Source organism: Ambystoma mexicanum, chromosome 2p, assembly GCF_040938575.1.
Source record: "Ambystoma mexicanum isolate Mex_15411 chromosome 2p, UKY_AmexF1_1, whole genome shotgun sequence".
Classification (NCBI taxonomy): domain Eukaryota; kingdom Metazoa; phylum Chordata; class Amphibia; order Caudata; family Ambystomatidae; genus Ambystoma; species Ambystoma mexicanum.
This window is the reverse complement of record NC_090923.1, coordinates 1,142,665,085-1,142,685,451: the sequence shown is the minus strand read 5'-3', so window position 1 is coordinate 1,142,685,451 and position 20,367 is coordinate 1,142,665,085. Positions and strand designations below refer to the sequence as shown.

The 20,367-nt window shown below is 46.3% G+C and overlaps 1 protein-coding gene across 1 annotated transcript in view; it reads left to right on the top strand.

Moving 5' to 3' along the window:
• Positions 1-20,367, top strand: part of FAM3A (FAM3 metabolism regulating signaling molecule A) — a 458,496-nt gene that overhangs the window by 193,192 nt on the left and 244,937 nt on the right. The gene's annotated exons all lie outside the window — the stretch shown is intronic.

The following is a 20,367-nucleotide window of genomic DNA, read 5'->3' as shown; positions in this document are numbered from 1 at the left end:
GCATTTCTGATGGTTGTATCTGCTTAGATTCACATGCGCCCACCCTTCCACCCTGCTCGGATGGAAGGAACATAGACATCTTTCTACATCTCTCTCTCTTTTCTGTACTCACTCACGTATAGAAGGCTCCCTCAGGGCAGAAAAAATACAAATAGAGGGACCTCGACGCGTGAGGAGTTGTGGGTACACTGCACGTCACTATAGGGATAGTGTTACAGACACGCCTTTTCGACGTCCCCTTTTCGACTACGAAAAACAAAATGCAGTACTCCGCAGTGACCACTGGATGTTGGACTATGCACAGCATGTGAATCTAAGCAGATACAACCATCAGAAATGCTTTTACGGTAAGTAATGCATTGTCATATGTACGAATATACGCATGGAGGTAAACGCGTGTTTTTATGTATGCTTTTTTGGCTTATATAAATTTTACTCGGTGCAGTACTGTGGCATGTTGTTAATTTCGAATCTTATGTGATCATGATTCGCCTTTTGCAGGATGGGGTGGGTGCTGGATTGCATTTATACCTCCTCCATTGTTTCAAGTTCACTGCTGTGCATTCTATTCTAAGCATGGGAATCCATGAAAGATCCAATGCTGGAGAAGGGAATAGTTTCTTACCTGTAAAAATGCAATCATCTTGTAGTTTTTGTTTCACCCTGTTCCATTTTGGAGGGGTCGAAATCTGAAGGGAGCCGCGGGGCGGGGCATTTATACCACTACGTCCTAGTGGGGCGTGCGTGCGCGGCCCAAAACGACATAGATAGGACACAAAAGTGTTGAACGTTTTCCTACGGGAAAATGCTTTATAAGCTTACCGAGGGTTCCCAGTCTGTCGACGGGGAATATTCTAAGCATGTGAATCCATGAAAGATACCAGCGCTGGAGAAATGGAGTTACAGGTAAGAAACTATTCCCTTTACGGGCCCTTCACTTAGCGATGCAGTCATTAGTGAAATTATAAGACCATATGTTAAAAGAAATCCAGTAGCAAGGTGTTATTTTGTCTTTGGTCAATTATATATGTAATCCGCTGTACCTGGGAAAAAAAAGCCTGCCAGACATTAATGGAATAATGCATAATGGTACAGAATTTGAACTTGAGGTTTCCCTCATATACAATTCCCCTAACAGTAAATCTACAGATCTACAAATTATAGAGGGGACAGTAAAAGCTTTGAAAGAGATCATGGAGCCTAACAAAGCAGTGACTCGACTGATAGATCAGGCATCCCCACAAGAGTCGCCCCAAAATCTTTTTTTGAAATTAACTTTTATTAGCATTTTATAACAAGCATCTGACAGTTTGTTGGCATAACAATTAACAAAAGGATCCAGATGAACCATTATCATCCTCAACTGTTTCCCATAGATGAAACCCCCTCGTCCCCCTCCCCCCGACCACCCACAGCTAGCACACACCTTTTGCAAATGCTGTTAACCATGTGGGGTTCGAGGCGATAATCAAACATTACAACTTGCACCATGACTTTCATCTTGATGTCGATTAATTAAAAAAGGCAACCACATTTCTCCTATCTTAACCCTTGATTCATTGAGGACATGAATCATATATTCCCCTGACTTTTCTGAGCCATTCCTTCTCTGTGGGGTTTTATCGCGCTTTCAGTATTATGCCACACAACACCTGGCCAGCACCAACATGGTGCGGATCATATGATTTCCCTGGTCCGACCCCTCGTTTGCGTCCCATACTCCAAATAGGAGGCCCCACGGTGATAACTCTCATGAAATCCCATCAATCCCCTTGATCCATGATAGGACTCCCCATCCCCCCCACCCCACTCCAGTAGATCTGAATATGGGTACATCCCCCACCACATGTGGTAATAGTCGGCACCCGGATGCCGACATCTCCAGCACTGTGCGTCCGCCCCAGGTACATCTTATTCAATTGGGCCAGAGGATAATGCCAGCAGTGTATGATCTTGAGCACCTGCATTCTATATTGGAGTGAAGCAGCTGAAGATTGTGGGACCTTTCTACACTAGGTTATCCATAAACCATCTGTTATGTCCCTTTCCAGATCTTTCTCCCATCTTTCTCTGCTCACTGGGCCCTGTGTAGGGTCCGCCCTCAATAATATCCTGTACAAGCTTGATATGTGACCCTTTGTGTCCCTATTTTGTATGAGTGCTAATTCAAAGGGGGTGAGGTCTCTACGCAACTTATTCCCCCATCGTACACCATTGAGAGCCCCCTTTAGCTGCAATTAGTGGAATGGAGACAATTGGAGGAGGTCTTCCAATTTCCCCAGTAGTACATATTCCCCCCGTCCCACATCTGCCCCGCTCTACTCTGGCCCGCCGCATAGCACTTTTGGAGCTGCAAGGGTTCCGCTATCAGATTTCTCATCGGGGGGGGGGGGGGTCTCAGATGCAACTCAATCGTGAGGGCAACGTTCCGATCCATCTCATGCTGTTTCCTTCTTTCCACATCGACCATAGCACCTTTAGGATGGGATGTTGCAGGATCCTATGTAGGAGGTCTCTCTGAGGCACCCATAGCCACTCCCCCAGGGAGACCGGGTCAAAGATAGAGTTGTCTATGTCCACCTATTGCTTTTCTGTCTGTGGCTCCAAGTGGTCTATAATTATACGTAAATGTGCCGCTTTATAATAGACCTCTAATTCTGGGAGCCCAACCCCCCGGCCCCTCTTCCTTAGCCATAGTGAGTGTTCTAAAAGCTCTCCTGGGACTTTGCGCCGCCCACAGGAATTTCAAGAGCCTTCTTTTAACCATGTCAAGGAAGTGTGCAGGGACTATCACTGGGAGCATCTGGAATAAGAATATACATTTGGGGAGGACTGTCCTCTTCAAACAATTGAGCCTTGCCATCCACGAGTGTTTAAGCCTGTAACAACACTCCAGGTCTAGCTTAACTTTTTCCCACGCGGGCAGGGGGGGTGTTAATTTCTGTCGAACAGTTTGCAGAGGTCTGTCGGGATCTCAACTCCCAGGTATCGAATCCCTTCCCCCCCCTACAGTAAAACCCAGCCCCCCCATGTAGGCCCTAATCTGTTCTTTCCCTGGCCCTATCGGATATGGGACTAACTTGCTTCGGTTTACCTTAAAACCCAATAATCTTCTGTATATTTCAAATCTTTCTAGCAATGTCGTGAGAGAGGTTTGGGGACGGGTAATGTATAAGAGCGCTTCATCGCAAACAGGCTCAGTTTATATTCCACCTTTTCCACCTTGACCCCCCTGATATCGCTACGCGCCCTCATGTCCATAGTCCAGGGTTCCATCACCAGGGCATATAGGAGCGGTGACAGGGGGTAGCCCTGCCTCGTTCCCCACCTCGCCTCAATGGTTATGATACCTCCCCGTTCACTGCCACCCTCGCCCGGGTTTCCGAATACAGGGCTGAGATCCAACTTGTCCATCTCGGTCCCATTCCCACCTCTGCCAGTACACCCCGTATAAATGGCCCGCTTACCTGCTCAAAGGCCTTTTCGGCATCGAGCGAGAGCATGTGCGCCCCCTGTTCCTTGACCTCTGAGGAATGGAGTATGTGTAGGGTTTTTCGAATCTTGTCCGCCCCCCTGCCTTTTTCAAATGAAGCCTGCCTGGTCGGGATGGATCAGCCCCGGTAGATACTTTTTCAGCCCTGTTGCCCGAACCTTTGTGAAAAGCTTAACGTCAACATTAAGGAGTGATATGGGTCTGTATGCTTGGCAGTGTGTGGATTCCTCGCCCGGTTTTGGAAGCACCACTATCCTTGCATCCAGAAAGGAGGGGGTACCTTACCACTATCACTAATAGCATTGAACACCTTTGCCAGCGGTCCTGCCAATAAATCTTGAAACTGTTTATAAAATCTGTGATGTAGCCATCCTCCCTGGGTGCTTGCCCGCTATTTAGTTTCCCTATCGTTGCCACAATTTCCTTTGTCGTAACCTTGGCCTCCAGGACCTCTCCGGCGTCCGTCCGCTGGGAATACCGGGATGGCCAACCCATACAGATAGGTTTTGATAGCAATATCCCGTGGTCGCTGTACCTCTCTGTATATTTCTTTATAGTACTGCGCAAAGCGGCCAGGGATTCCTTCCTTCAGGCTTATCAACTCCCTTCCCCTCCCCTGTCTCTGATCTTCACCACCTGCCTATCCCGTCTATCACCCTGAATCCTGTTAGCCAGCATCCCCCCTGCCTGGTCTCCTTTCACATAATACTGTTGCTTGGTATAGCTCACTTTTTTGATCACCTCCTACCATTAGTGTGGTATGTAGGGACTGTCTTTTATCCCTCATCTTCTGCAGTAGGGCCTGCCTGTCTCCCTTCCATCCGCTGAACCGTGCCCTGAGCCCTTCTGTATTTTTCAGTAGTTTTCCTTCTATGAGTCCCCTCTCCCTTTTCTTCCTTGCCCCTTCTGCTATTAATAGTCCCCTCATTGTGGCCTTGGCTGCCTCCCACACCAGATTGGGGTGCACTTCCCCTGTATCATTGGACTCCAAGAACGCACGTATCACTTTTTCCATGAACTCTCGAAAGACTGGATCTCTAAGTAGGGTGTCACTGCAGCGCCACCCTGGGGTGACCCTTTTCTTGCCTCGAACCTCCAAGACGCTGTGACCATCTCGTGGTCTGACCATGTAACCGTTTCCACCTTAGGGGGTCCCTATGTCTGCCTCCTGTTCCTTATGGATCAATAAAAGGTTGATTCTACTACAAGTCCAGTGGGGGGGTGAAAAGAAGGTGTAGCCCTATGAAACGTTGCTGGCTCTTAAGACTCCCACGCAGATCACTCTATCCTTGTGAACGCCAAACAAAACACATTTTCATATCTGCGTGGAGACGCCCAGGGCAATCGTAGATACCACTATAGCTTTTTCGTGTCCTTTGCTCTCATTAATTCTAGATCTACAATTATGATTTTATTTGTGCTAATAATTTGCATATACTTTGTATTACTGAATCCTGGTTTACTTTTACTTGTACAACCTTCTATCATCTTCTGGTCTCTGACTCTTTTCAGATTAAGTGGCTCAATGCGGAGCCAAAACTACCTTGGAGTTGCTTAATTTTCATCCCCTGGAATGAGATTCCTCCCCTCAAATTTTGTCTTGCACATGTCATTTGACCCACAATAATTCATGTCAGTTTATTTTGTGTGGAACAAAGATACCATTGAATAGGTCGAGAGGAATTCCCTTTAGCACTGCCGCTTTTTCCTATGGTCATAGACCAAAAAGTATCCACAACACTCAATATGTAGTACCCAGGCAGGGTAATTGCTTGTTTTTTATATATAATTTTCTGAGGCTTGTGGAATCTGCTTAGATCACATGCTGTGCATAGGCTGACATCTAGTGGAAGCTGCGGAGTATTAGTTTGTTTTTCAAATCTCGAAAATGGGCGTCGACACAGGGCGTGCCAGTAATACTATCCCTAGTGTGACTCCACTGTACCCATGATCCCTCACGTGTCTAGGACCGTCAGATTGTTTTTTTCTGCCATACTGGTCGGAAGCATCCCGCGCAGTTCCTGGCCTTAGCCACAATTTTGCTAAAATATTTTAATATTTCCCCATTTCTCCACCCCAACGTCGGGCCACCGAAGTTCGACACTCGATGTCGGCCCGGAGATGCAATCAACTGTCGACAGCTGCACGACGGACTTGGGCTTCGGAAGGCCTCTGGCCTCGGCCCGGGCCTTGGAAGGCCTCTGGCCTCGGCCCTGCAAGTAGGGAGAGTGGGGGTGGCACATACTCTACACTCTTTAATATATAGGTACATCTTCTATATATTCCTACAATCATTAGCCCGCTACCACAAGGTGCGTATGGAGGGTACCCCTTTCCAATTTTCCCTCAAGTGCAACCGCAAGTACCCTTGGGTTGACAGACACGCCACGTGCAACCTCTGTTTGCCGAGGGACCACACTGAGGCGAACTGCAGAGCGTGTAGTAGGTTTAAACCGAAAACACTAAAGGACCGTTCGATCAAGCGTTGGGCCCACCACGCCAGGCGTCAAGAGGCCATGGCAGCGGAGGGCGCCTTCAGCGATGGCAGCGAGGCCGTGCTTTCGGACGGCGAGGGCAACGTGGCGTCAAGAGACAGCCAAGCACAAGTCCCCGACCTTGGAAGGTCGTCCGGCAGGGCGGCTATGGGGAAAACACCCGGCGACACAAGGGCTACCCACACCACTTCCACCAAACATAAGTCCCACCGAGACTCGACGCGCACGTCGAGTTCTCGGAAAGCGGTACACAGAGAAACGTCCACCGAATCAGTGTCCTCTGGGTGTTCTCGATCTAGATCGCCGCATGACTCCAGGCAGCCATCCGCTGTTGCCAAGAGTGCCTAGCTCCCTAAGGTAACGGAGGTTCGATCGTCGGAAGACGAAGCCGATCTCAATCCCCAGGCCACACTCCAGAAAATCGGCGTCAGCAGACCGCTTAACGGCTGTTCCCGAGTTCCAACCTCCACACTCTAGAGATAGGGACACTACCCCTGAACCTCGACGCCAGACGTCGAAAGGCTCCGAAGGGGTGAATAAACAGGGAAAACACTCTTCCACCCACGGGGAGGGCGGAAACAACAAAAGAAGCATTCTCTACCTTCTTCCACACCTCAGAAGCAGTCAGACAGGCAAAAACAGACGGACAAGTCTCAGTCTTCTGTCATTTTAAAGACCCCTGCTCTAACGCAGAGGTCCAGTAAGGACAAGACAGGGAAACTCTCCCAGGAAAGAGTCATTCCCAACTCAAAGGAATGGTCTAGTGACGACATAGACAGAGTTATGTCTAGGATGTCGTCTTTGGCAGACTTCTATGCCAAGAATCCTGAAAACTTCCTCTCATATACCCCTGACGGGGCTTCACCCTCAGGTTCTAGGGACCCGATACCCCCAAGTAAGAAGTCCCGGGTTGAAGCACCAACACGGTCTTCGGACCCTTTCTGTATACAGCCCTACTCTCAATATAATGAGGATCCACAATTTATTGAGGATCCTGATTTGGGCATGTTGGGAGAACAATCTGGGACGGGCTACTATGGGGTTGATGAGGACCAAGAGGAGGAAGAGGATGACCCAGAAACCTACAGGGTAGATTACCCAGTAGACAAAGATCCCCCGGTTACCGACTCCCCGGTTGACAACCAACCTCTCCTGAATGAAGTTCTGTCCAGAGCAGCAGAACACTTCCACATTGACACCCAGGGAGCACAGGAAGAGAGGGAATTTGCCAAAGAATTAGTGGGAGAAAGGGGACCTGTTGCCCAGGCCATCCCTATCCTTAAATCGATACAAATGAGGATAGACCCTTCCCTTGTAAATCCCAACCTCACTAGGGCGGTAAACCCCAGGATAGAGAAACATTTCAGGGCAGCCCAATCAGACCCGCTGTACATAAGGAGGCAACTGAAACCGGACTCCCTCGTAGTTACGAACACACGAAAGAGGGCGGGAACACCCCTGTCATCGTCCGAAACTCCTCCCAACAAGGAGAGCAAGAAGATTTATGGCTTGGGTAGGAAAGTAGCCTCCACTTCCGCCTACCAGGCAAGGATCGCCAACTCCACCACCCTACTGGCAAGTTACAACTGCCACCAGTGGGAGGAAGTCGGGGCACTCATAGACTCCGCCCCAGAAGCCTTAAAAGGCCAATTGGCACGGGTTGCGTCAGAGGGAAGAGCCGTGTCCGATTGCATCTTAAAAGCAACCTTTGATGCCGCGGATAACGCCGGCAGATTGATAGTAGAAAGCACTGTTATCAAAAGACATGCTTGGTTACGCGAGTCTGGGTTCAAACCCGAAACACAAGCATCATTAATAGACAAACCGGTGGAGTCAGATGTACTGTTTGGGAAGGCGGTAGAGGACACCCTGAAAAATGTCAAGGATGAGTACGAGACTCTCAAATCCCTAGGCCAATTAACCAACAAACCCTGAATCAAAGAGGGAATGGCAATTTTCGTTGCCCACGCGGACAAAATTCCCAGAGAGGAACAAACTATTCCCACGGGCAGGGTACACCATGGAACAACAACAACCAGCAGTCTACCCAGAGTTATGGAAAGGGTAATAAGAGAGTATGTGGTAAGGGTAGAGGCAGCCCCAGTAGAGGCGGCGGCACGCCTCCACCAAAACAGTGACGTTCCGTTCAGGGTCCCTTCTCACGCATCCCCAGTACGGGGACGCATTACCAACTTCACCCAAGCTTGGGAAGGGATCACATCAGACAGGTGGTTGCTGTCCAAAGTGTCTGCAGGATACTGCATAGAACTGTTAGCGTGTCCCCGAAACCACCCGCCACGTCAAAAAGTACACTCATTAGACCACCAGAAGATCCTCCTCGAAGAGATCGCCAATCTTCTAGCAAAGGACGCAATAGAACTCGTCCCGGGACACCAGGTAAACAAGGGTATTTATTCAACTTACTTCCTTGTGCCAAAAAAAATGTGACAATGCGCCCAGTATTGGACTTAAGGCCTGCAAACAAGTATGTCAAGCCCCAAAAATTTTGCATGAGTACTCTTCAAGAGTTAATCCCTCTCCTAAAAAAGGGGGATTACATGGCAACATTGGACATGAAAGATGTTTATTTTCATATTTCCATGTTCCCAGCGCACAAAAGATACTTGCGCTTCAAGGTGGACAGTCAGCACTACCAGTTCCAGGTACTGCCCTTCGGGATAGCCTCGGCTCCAAGGGTATTCACCAAGGTACTGGCGGTGGCGGCGGCACACCTACTCAGGGAGGCAATCCCATTGTACCCTTATCTGGACGACTCGCTCATCACGGGGGAGACCCCAGTAATTTGCAGAACAAACATTCAAAGAACGATCGACCTCCTCTTCGAATTAGGTTTCTCCATAAACGAGAAAAAGTCAAGTCTGGTGCCAAGCACCTCCAAACAGTTCTTAGGAGCTGTCCTAAACACACAAGAGGGGTTGGCCTTTCCATCAGAGGAAAGAATTCGGAATATACTGCTGCAAATTCCGCAATATCACGCCGGTCGCCAGATAACGGTACGCAAAGCAATGCGTTTGCTGGGCATGATGGCGTCATGTATTTACCTGGTCCCGCACGCGCGCCTGCGCATGCGTCCCATGCAAGAATGACTGGCAAAACAGTGGTCTCAGGCAAGTGGTCAGTGGGACGATCTAGTGGTCGTTTTGCCAACACTTGTACAAAGTCTTCACTGGTGGACAAGAGAAAATCTGTCCAAGGGGAAACCCTTTTACGATCCCGAAATACAGGAGGTAGTCACAACGGACGCATGCCTGTCAGGGTGGGGAGCTCACCATCTCCTCCACACAGCTCAGGGTCTTTGGTCTCACTCAGTGGCCAAGAATCATATCAACCTGCTAGAGCTTCTGGCAGTATTCAGAGCGCTTCAAGCGTTCAAGCCCTACCTGTTGAACCTGTCAGTGCAGATCCGGACGGACAGCACTACAGCCATGTTTTACCTGAACAAGCAAGGAGGGACTCATTCGCCAAATCTGTCCAAGCTTGCCCAGAAAATTTGGATATGGGCACTCAGACGGAACATCTTTCTGTCATCTCAACATGTTCCAGGGATCTCAATTCTCTGGCGGACGCTTTGAGCAGAGATCCCCTCCCAGAGGAACACGAATGGTGTCTACACAGAGAAATCGTAGAAGATATCTTCTCTCAGTAGGGTTTCCCCACTATAGACCTATTCGCCGAAAGCAAAAACAGACAGTGCCCAGGATTCGCATCCTGGATCCCCCAACCAGACTCCCAGGAGAACACCCTGTGGATGAACTGGTCAGGGATGTTTGCGAACACTTTTCCACCAACACCTCTCATCAGGAAGGTGGTCAACAAGATGAACAGAGAATCGATGACGCTTGTCCTGGTTGCTCCCATGTGGGCGAGACAACCGTGGTTCCCACACTTAAGCTGACTAGCGGTGTGCCAACCCATCAAACTCCCGGGCTGGTACAACCTACTGTCCCAGCACCAGGGTCAGAAAGTGCATCCTCAATCCAACTCAATGAACCTGGCAGCATGGCTCCTGAGGTCATAGAGTTTGGACATCTCAATTTGCCGCAGAGATGTATGGACATCCTAAGAGAGTATAGGAAGCCAAACACGAGGCACTGCTACTTTGACAAATGGAGAAGATTTGTTATCTGGTGCCAGAATAAGCAAATCAACCATGTTGATTGCACTCCTTCCACTATTGTCACATACATGCTCCATCTGCTGGACGCAGGGTTGGTTTTTAACTCACTAAAGGAACACCTGGCAGCTCTGTCAGCATATGCCACCTCCCATAACAAGGTGTTGTGGTGGAAAGTACCAGTGGTTAAAGCCTTCATGGAAGGAGTAAAGAGACTTCACCCTCCAATTTCTAACCCACCACCAGGATGGGACCTTAACGTGGTGCTAGCTAAACTCATGGGCCCCCCATTCGAGCCCATGCATAAAAGCAGTCTCAAACACCTGACTTATAAGACGGGCTTCTTAGTAGCAATTACATCGATAAGAAGGGTCAGTGAAATTCAGGCTCTGTCAGTGCAGGATCCTTTCTTTACAGTTCATAAAGATAAACTGGTTTTATGTACACATCCTAGGTTCTCACCTAAGTTTATTTCAAAATTCCACGTGAACCAGTCCATCGAGCTTCCGTTTTTATTCCAAGTCCAACAAAGCTCGGCTGAGGTGAAACTACACACTGTAGATGTGCGTAGGGCGGTCCTATACTATGTAAACAAAACCAGACCGCTAAAGAAAACAGACCAACTGGTTGTCTCCGTAGCTACAGGCAAAGAGGGAGATCGCGTCTCTAAAGGTGCCATCTCTGAGTGGATTGTTAACTGTATCCAGCTGTGTTACTCCCTTTCTGAAAAAACTTTGCCTTTCACGCCAAGAGCCCACTCTACAAGAGGCATTGGGGCCACTCTGGCTTTCATTGCAAATGTACCCCTGTGCAAGGCGTGGTATACATAATACAGTGTCCCTGCGGTCTACTGTACGTAGGGAAGACCATCCGCCCAATGAAGATGCGGATCTCGGAACACCGGTCATGCATAAGAAATAAGGTGGCCGACAAGCCACTTGTTGAACATTTCAACAAAGAAAATCACAAAGACACAGACCTGAGGTGGTTTATCTTACAAAAAGTGATACCTGCCAAACGAGGGGGGGATGTGAATAGAACTTTGACACAGCTGGAACAGAGATGGGTACACAAATTGGACAGTGTGCGGACAGGACTCAACATCGCAGTTGAATGTAAAGCCTTCATGTGAACACTCCTTTTTGTGGTCTACCGCCCTGATACACACCATATATTCATTTAGCTAAGCCATCAGATATGGCATTTCCGCTATGTGATTTTGTTTTGATTCAAAGAAACATAGACAGTGGTCACATTCCTATAGACACCCCTAATCCCCTCTGGGTCTTCTACAGGAACAGCACAACTGGTACATTAATGGATGCACATATTAGTTAACTTGTGTAATACCCACCGGTGTGGAAGAAAATGATCTCTAATATGTCTTCATTATAGCTTTGATGATACCATGAACAGTGATAACCATTGTGTTTTGTACTATACAGCTGCTCATATTGATACGGTCCTATGGCATTGACAAGTTGTGACCCATTTATGCATTTTGGTCTGATGTCCCATGGTGATTATGTGCACACATGCATCTGTAAACACACTTGAGTGTTCCAGTTCCATCCCCTATGACACATTTTTTTAGCCCTTTTCCAAATACTGGGACACTTCAGTTTAGAATGTTGCACTACATTGCAATGCTGGGTATCCGGTTCGGGTTCGCCTACCAATACAATGCTGCTGCCGTGTTTTTGTATATTTTTGACAGGGTTACCATACCAACCATTTTTAATTTTAATCTCTCTTGTTCGATTACATCATAATTGCTTGATCGACCCAGTTACCATCCATAATTGTTTATTAATCAATTTTGAGTCCCGCTGGGCCCCGGGGGCTTACTGTTGTAACCGCTAAGATTTGGAGTAACGTTTCAATATGGCCGTCCATATAAATACTCGAGCTTCTTGACAACGGCTTTAGCAACGCCACGCCGCTTGGATCACGAGTGACTCAGCGTTTTCTGCACAATTTTGCAGCACCTCCCGCGCCGGACGCGGCTGACACACACCGCCTGAGCCTACCATTAATAGGTATTTAACGCACTCGGATCGCTCCGTGCGCTGGGCGTAACATTGTAACCCTAACAGCTAAGAATCTTACTTGTTTTCCAGGATTTTTTCCAACGCGAGTTACAACCCAGAGCTCTGCGTTGCGGCACCCGTTTTGAGGTAAGCTGTCACACTCGCCATTTTTTGTAAATGTGCATCTTGCCACCTTTGGGTTGGCCCGGGTGGAGTAAATAGTTAAAATAATCCCCCTTGCTCCACTTTTCAGATAATAGGAGCTCACTTTTGGGACCCCATACTTGAGACGGCCTCCCACACGAGTGCCTGTGGTAAATCTCCTCCATAGCTAAGCTGTGTTTCTCCATGATAGCTGTCACATGGCACAGTTTATCTACTAATTAGATTATCCTTTTTTCCTTGTCCACAGCACTCCATGAACTACTCTCATACAGTCCCCTGTCCTGATGAAGGCCGTGTTAAATATGAGGCTCATTTAGCCCACATAGACGGCTGAAACACCTGGTGTAGATGCACCTTTTTAAAAAAAATCAGTGTATTGTCACTATTCTCTGAATGAACTTTGTATTTTTTGTTGTCAATGTCTTTGTAAAATGTACAATAGTTCTATGTATGACACTGTCCATTAAGTCATGGTAGTGAAGGCTTCATTTTCTGCTCCAGTACACAAGAAAATGGATTAATCATTGTTCATATTTTTGTTATTGTGTATGATATCCTGTATGATCATGAGAAATTATGTGTCGTTTTGAGTAGTGTATATTGTATAATTATATATAAAAAAACAAGCAATTACCCTGCCTGGGTACCACATACTGAGTGTTGTGGATACTTTTTGGACTATGACCATAGGAAAAAGCGGCAGTGCCAAAGGGAATTCCTCTCGACCTATTCAATTGTATCTTTGTTCCATGAGTAGCCCTCCTGGCCAGAATATGGTCCACACCAGGAGCCCTAATATTTAGAAATCAGTTTATTTTGTGTTACAGACCCCCTGCGTCTATTGTTCCCTTTTTAGATGCTCTGGATGTTTATCTGGGCTGAGAAGAATTATGTCACTCAAAGTTGATTATTTTGGGCGACCTCAACATATGGTCTAAGAAACCCGGAGAAACAAACTGCAGACATCTAAATAACATCTTATCTCATGACCTCCATTTATTATCCAATCAATCAACACAAATAGGTTGTCATTGTCTGGATCCTATATTGTCTAGAGGTTAAGTTGAAACCATTCTGGAAACATACCTGTCAGCTGGTCTGGCCACGTTGTGGTTTGTTTCACTATGGTTATTGATTGTACCTCACAACAAAGGAATATGAATGTCAACTCAGACTTTCGGTTTCAAAAGAAAGATCTGGATTGCATTTCTAGCAATGAACTGTTGAGTGATTAAACGGTTATCCAACTAGATATGACTTGTACAGTCTTTTATACTAAACTGATCACTAAGATGCAAGCCAACTGTGATGTTATTGCTCATTGTAAAATTGTTAAGCATTCCTGTATCAAAATCTCTCAAAGGACTATAAAAACAAATTGCAAAAGAAATGGTTTAAGACTCGGTACATAAGTGATCTTATTGAAGCCAAACTTGCTTTAAAGACATATAGGGCTGAGATTCTTAAAGCTAAATCCCTGTGTCTTCCAGGGCAGATTAATTTGGCTGACGATAGATCTCAAGCCCTGTTCAAGGTAATTAGACCTTTTACCAATCCTATGTGTATTAATTACAGTTTCCAGGCATCTCAACAACATAGATATCCAATATGCGAGCTTACAACAAAACATAACTGCTAAGGCAGTATCCTTAGACCACCAACTGCCTTTGTCTAAAAGTATTTTCTCACCAGTCAGTTTAGAAACTGTGACCAATTTGAAACCTACTGACTATGCTTATAATCCTGTTCCTGCTTATCTTGCAAAACAGCATGCACCCGCACTTGGTGGGATTATCCAGGTTCTGGTGAATGCTTCATTGACTCAAGGATGTGTTCCACTGGACTTGAAGAAATCCTACCTTATCCACATTTTGAAAAGTTAACTTTAGATTACAAAATACTTTCTATTGTCCCATTGCAGGTCTTTTGTGAGCGGCAAAATGTTTAGAAAAAGTAATTGCCATGCAACTAGAACATTTTCTGGAAGAGAATGAAATCCTGGACTTATATCAGTCAGGATTCAGGCCAGGTCGTGGTACTGAGTCGGCTTTGACCGCGGTCTGGGATTTATTTATTTATTTGGATTTATAAAGCGCCCAGAGGCATTGTGGCACTGTTACAGAATATTCACGTAATACAGGTTATGCCAAGTTTCATAGGCAGTAATAAAACATTTACTGACAGTATTGAAAGGGTGTTCCAAGGTTACAGAGGAGCAGTGTTGGAAATAGTGCAGTATGGTGGCGGTCTAGTTAAATAACTTTGTTTTTAGTACCTTTCTGAACACTATGAGGGATTCTTCGTTTCTTAGACTTAGCGGAAGCGCATTCCAGGCTTTTGGGGCTAATACGTCAAACCTGGTGCAACCAGCTTTAGCTCTGTTGAATGCTGGGACTGAAAGAAGGTGAGCGTATTGATCACGTTTTGGTCTGTGGGGCGGAGCCTTGTGTATTCTTTCTGTTAGGTCGGCTGGGGCGCTCTGGACAAGGCAGCTGTGTGTGATTGTGAGGGCTTTGAATGTTATGCGTTCTTTGATTGGGAGCCAGTAGGTATCTTTTCTTGCCTGGGAGATGTGCTCTCTCCTAGTGATACGGAGGGCGGCTCTGAGGGCGCTGTTTTGAGCAATTTACTGTCTGTTGATGTTATTTGCGGAAGTGCCTAGGAGTAGGATGTTACAGTAATCCAGCTTTGCCCCAATAGTGGCTCTAGCGATGTTAAGGCAGTTACTTGGTGACAGGTGGGGTTTCACCGCATTTATGATTTTTGTAGTAATTGCTGCTGATGAAGAGATGGCGTTGACTTGCCTATCCATTGATAAGATGGAGTCCAGGTATACACCAAGGGTTTTCACTGCAGTAGAGGGTGTAATAACAGTGTTCTCAATACTGAAGAAGCTGTAGTTGTCATTTAGTTTTTTTATGGATTCTTTGAGGTCTACCAGTAGAATTTCTGTTTTTTCCCCCATTTAGACATAGGCCATTGGCTGCCATCCAAGCATGGATGCGCGCATATGTCTCTTGGACGGTGTTGATGTCTTGCTCATAGTCACCTGTTAGGGGGAGGAGAATTTGTGTATCATCGGCATAGTTAGTAAAGGCTATGCCGAAGTCTTCTAGGTCGCTGAACAGAGGGAGCGTGAGTAGATTATATTGTGGGACTCCACATCCAATGGGGGATGGAGAGGCTGAAGCCTGGTCTTAGAAGATCCTCATAGCTCGGCCATCCAGGAAGGAGGTCATCCAAGCGGTGGCTTCTTGGGAGTAGTGAGCTGTGTTATTGAGATGTTTACACAAGATCTTGTGGTCAACCAAGTCAAAGGCCGCCGAGAGATCCAGGAGTAGGAGGCGTGAAGACTTGCCTTTGTCCATGGCTTCCAGTAGTTGGTTCTTAAGGTCAAGTAAAGCTGACTTTGTGCCTTGGTGAGGGCTAAAGCCAAATTGTCTTTTTCCGAGGATGTTGTGAACTTCCAGGTAAGACTGAATCTGTAGATATGCAACTTTTTCTCCAGAATTTTCAGCCGGAATGGCACAGTGTTAATTAGGCGGTAGTTGTTTGGGGAGTTCGGGTCAAGGGTAGGTTTCTTTAATAGTGGCCGAACCCAAGCTTCCTTAAGGGCGAGCAGGACGGTGCTGGTGGCGAAGGAGGCATGGATGAAGGTGGTGACAAATGGGGACAGGGCTGTGGCAGTCTTTGACTAGGTTGGCTGTGCATGTGTTTCCTTTACATAGCAATGGTTTAGTACGCTTCATGATCAATAGGACTTCAGGAATTGTTACTTCGCTGAAAACAAAGGGTTTGGGTGTGTTAATGGCGTGAGAATCGACTGTGGCTGGTGAGTAGTTGGAGGACTTATCGGATGGGATGTGGCTTTAGGCAGTTTGTCGAATTGAGTTTTAATTTTGTTCTGGAGTGTTTTGATTTTGTCTAACATGGCATGTTGGATGTTGTTACACCATGTTTCGTTTTTCTCGATGGATTGTGCGGAGGTGGAGGGGGGGATAGTCCATTACAAATGGCGAATAACTCTTTGGATTCGGAATTTAGCTTTCTCAATTCTAGAGTTGTATGTGGCAGCTTCGGCTTTTGAGATGGCCTTTTTATAATGTTTAGCTACTGTGAGGTAGATATCTCTTGTGGTAGTGGATGGGTTTGTTTGCCATGAGGTTAGTGCTGCTTGTTTAGCGGTTTGGGCCTCCAGGAGTTCTTGTGTGAACCATGAGTTTGAGTGGAGTGTATGCTTAGCTTTTTTCTTTTCCAGTGGGGCTACAGCATCTAATACCTTTTTAAAAGTGGTGTTGTAGATCTCTACTAGTTCTGTGGGGTCGTTAGATGTAGGATGGGTCAGTGCTGAAATTTCAAGGATGATCTACTTATGTGTTTATTTTATTTATTCGCATTTTTAAAGCTTGCATCAGCCCGTAGGCATTGTGGCGCTGTTACATATGATACATGGCTGGTTACAAAGGAACGGGTTGGAAGTTGCATAGACCTATGCCTTTCTGATTCATAAGACGTTACAAGGTGCAGAGACTTATGTGAATAGTGTGGTTTTGCGAAATGTGAGTAGTGAGGGTTCTGCTCTGAGTGCATTGGGGAGGGCAATCCAGTGTTTTGGAGCTATGTAGGGGAAGCCAATGCCGCCGGCGTTGGCTCTTTTTATGAGAGGTACACAGAGTTTGGTAGCATGGTGGCTTCTGATGGGGCGGAGAGATTGATGCATTTTTGTGTAAGAGTGAGGATTTTGAAGTGGATACTTTCCTTTACTTGAGGCTGCCAATGATGGTGATAGAAGCATGCTTATTATGTTGGACCTGTCGGCAGCCTTTGACATACTGGACTTTGATATTCTTAAGTCAATATTGTCATCAGTGGCCCAGGTGTCTGATATTGCACTTAAATGGTTTACTTCTTTTCTGACGGACTGTGTGCAGCAGTTTAAAGCAGGTCCATACTTGTCTGATCCCTTGCCTGTTAAATGCGGTGTACCTCAGGGCTCCTCCCTGTCACTGCTACTTTTCAATGTCTACATCTGCAAACTGTTAAAAATGTTTACCCAGTTTGATCAGTGTTATCATTCTTATGCCGATACACAGATCTTTGTTAGGTTAAAGCAACCATTGGAGGCGATGGAGTGAGTTTTGATTTGTGTTGGCAAAATTCAAAATTGGATGCTGGAGAATAAACTTCAGCTCAATCCATCAAAAACTGAGATTGTTTTTGGTTCAAAGATTAAAGTAGTCAATGTTCTACATTCAGTTCCCTGACCAACTTTGTTTGGGGCTCTAACAAAATATACAGAGAAAGTGAAATGCCTGGGCTGCATATGGCAGTCCAGTTTGAGCTGCAACTTGCACATAAATCTGATTGTTGTCAGTGTGAAAAACCTGAGGGCTTTTGACCTACCTACTCCATGGGGATCCTCTGTTCAGGTGGCCAGGGTACGGCCATCGCTGTTGGATCCATAACCTGGGGGGTGGACAAGCGAGGGAGGATCACTTGAGTAGAGGGCCCCCTGGGATTGGGAAGGAGGAACCCGAAGGTGAAGCATGGTATCCCCCTTTTCCTAACACCCCCTACCCGACATTCCCACTGCCTTCATGTGCTACTATGAGTCCTATCCCGTTACACCCTCCCCATTTCTCACATGTACCAAGATAAAGAGGAGGCGTCTGAGACGAGGGAAAAGGGAATTAAACAAATTACCCCATTTCCTACAGCAACATCTTTAGCCCCCCTTTCCTGACAGTAATTTACCTGATTTATCCACAATTCTTAAGGAACACTACAACTCCCATAATTCCCTTTCCCCGCTGAGTTACCCATGTACTGAGACGAGGAAGAGACAACCAGGAGTGATGAAGATTACCCATAAGGATAACATTGAAGAAAGGAAGGTACCATTAGAAGCAGCCCTACCTACCCTATGGCCATGTCCCATTAACAAGGCCATGCAGGGTCAGGCATGGGATCTCAATCACCAACATCTGAAGCCCGTTAACTGCCCAGCAAGGTATAAAAGATAGGGCCAGAAACAACAATTAGAAAAGCGGGTGTTGCAGAGCGGACCAGGAGAGCCAGGAAGAAGTAGAAGCAACCTGGACAGTCCAGAGGGGAGCAGAGTGGCAAAGCGCTGGCCCGGTGTGCGAGAGGGGCTGCAGCGTGGCTAGGGAGAGGTGTCTCCAGAGAGCCGGAGAAAGGCATACTGCAGCCTGCTGGCCCTGTCCAGCGCAGTGCTCATTTCCCTGGGCGTGTTGCAGAAGCTCAGGTGTCGGAGGGGCAGCAAAACAGACCCCAACCCAATGCTGACTGAAGCGGAATCCCAACCAGAGCAGCACAACGACCAGTGAGTTTCTAATGTGGAGAGAAACCCAGTGCGTGAGTGAAGTTGAAACAGTAAAGAAAGAAAATGTGCGAGCAGCATCAGAGGGAAACAGTGTGACAAATTAGATCTCCCAAGATCCCTGAAGGGCAAAGATGCCACAGAGGGGAGCTAGAAAACTGGTAGCAAAATTGAATTGTTGAAATAAAGACAAAGCTGAAAGGCATTATTGGACTTGCAGTTTGAGAAACTGCAAGATTAAACATTGAGGTGAAGGACGGAACTATTTAAGTGTGCAAGAGGCATGGAGAAAGAAAGACAGATAGCGGGTGAGAAGGACCCGAAGCCAAGAGGGTGAGAGAAACCCAAAACCTAAGTGGGTGAGAGTGACTTGAGAAAGAAAGACAAGGACACAAAGTATTGTTTGAAGGATAAAGAGTGCCTGGGGCATGATACTGTTTGGGAACTGTTGGTGAACCGTCATAACTTATCAAGTGCCAGGGGCACAATATTGAAAGAGCCAAGATGTCAGTGGTCCCGCACATGGCTGAAGAATACTGTGCGTTTGTTGAAAGTCTCTGTGACAAGAAAGCGTAACTTGTCGAAGTGCTAAGGACCACGCTTGAGGATCAATCAAAACCATATTGAAATACAGTGACCAGAATGCAGCAGTTTCGGACTGGTCAGGCATATGACGTTTTGAAAGTCTTTGACGTAAAGTATTTGATAAAAACGGGAAGTCTGGGGAAGGGAACCTAGAGTATCAGGAAGAGGAAATGATGTAATGGGAATTACTAGATCCAGCAAGGAACATTGGGAAAGCAGAACTGTTAAACTAGAGAGGATTTAATCAGGCGAGGGAAGCCTGAGCAAAGTATATGAACTGCCTTTTTTATATTTACTGCTTGGAACAAACCGACCTGTTGGAGATCCAGAACAAATTGAGCTTGGTTAAGGGAGCTGAGAAAAGGCTCCATGGTCATCCTGATATTCATTTGAGACACTTAAATACTGTACCCAATAGCCTACACATTAAGTTAGAAAGTGAGGGCAAGCATAGGTTTGACATAGACCGATTATTTTATTTTGACAGACAGAAGTTTAGAATTTTCTTTTCTCTAGAAATTGTGCAAGCTAGGCATTTTTCAAACCCTGTTTCTATAAATAAAGGTTTTTAAAACTTGTATCTTTGTGTCTGTGTGTTCTCACATCAGCTAAAGTCTTTGAAGCCTTTGTTGCCTTTAATTGCTGAAAAAGACCGACCCATCATGGTGGGAGCAGCAACTAATGCTTGGCTGGACTACTGTAATGCCCTTTAGATGAGCAATCCCGAAGTACCATCTCCAGAGACTGCAAGTTGCCCAGAATTCTGTGTTACAATACATTTTTTGAATTAACCAGAAGATCCTCTATCTCCTGCTTACGAAGGAGTCTTCGTTGGCTCTCAGTGAGGGAAAGGATTCTGTTAAAAGTTTTGTTTGATTTTTAAGGGTGTTCATGGCCTGGCTACAGCCTACTTTTGAGATTGCTGCCGACCATTGCAATAGTATTTTGCGATCGCCTGGACAGGGTCTTCTGAAAGTTCCTTTTTCTAGAACCTCAACCTGGGGAGACAGACGTTTCGCCATTACTGGCCCTCGTTCTTGGACTTCCATTCTGCAAAATTTGCAGAAAATCATTGTGTATTCAGGAAGCAATAAAAAACGTATTTATTTACATAATCTATCATT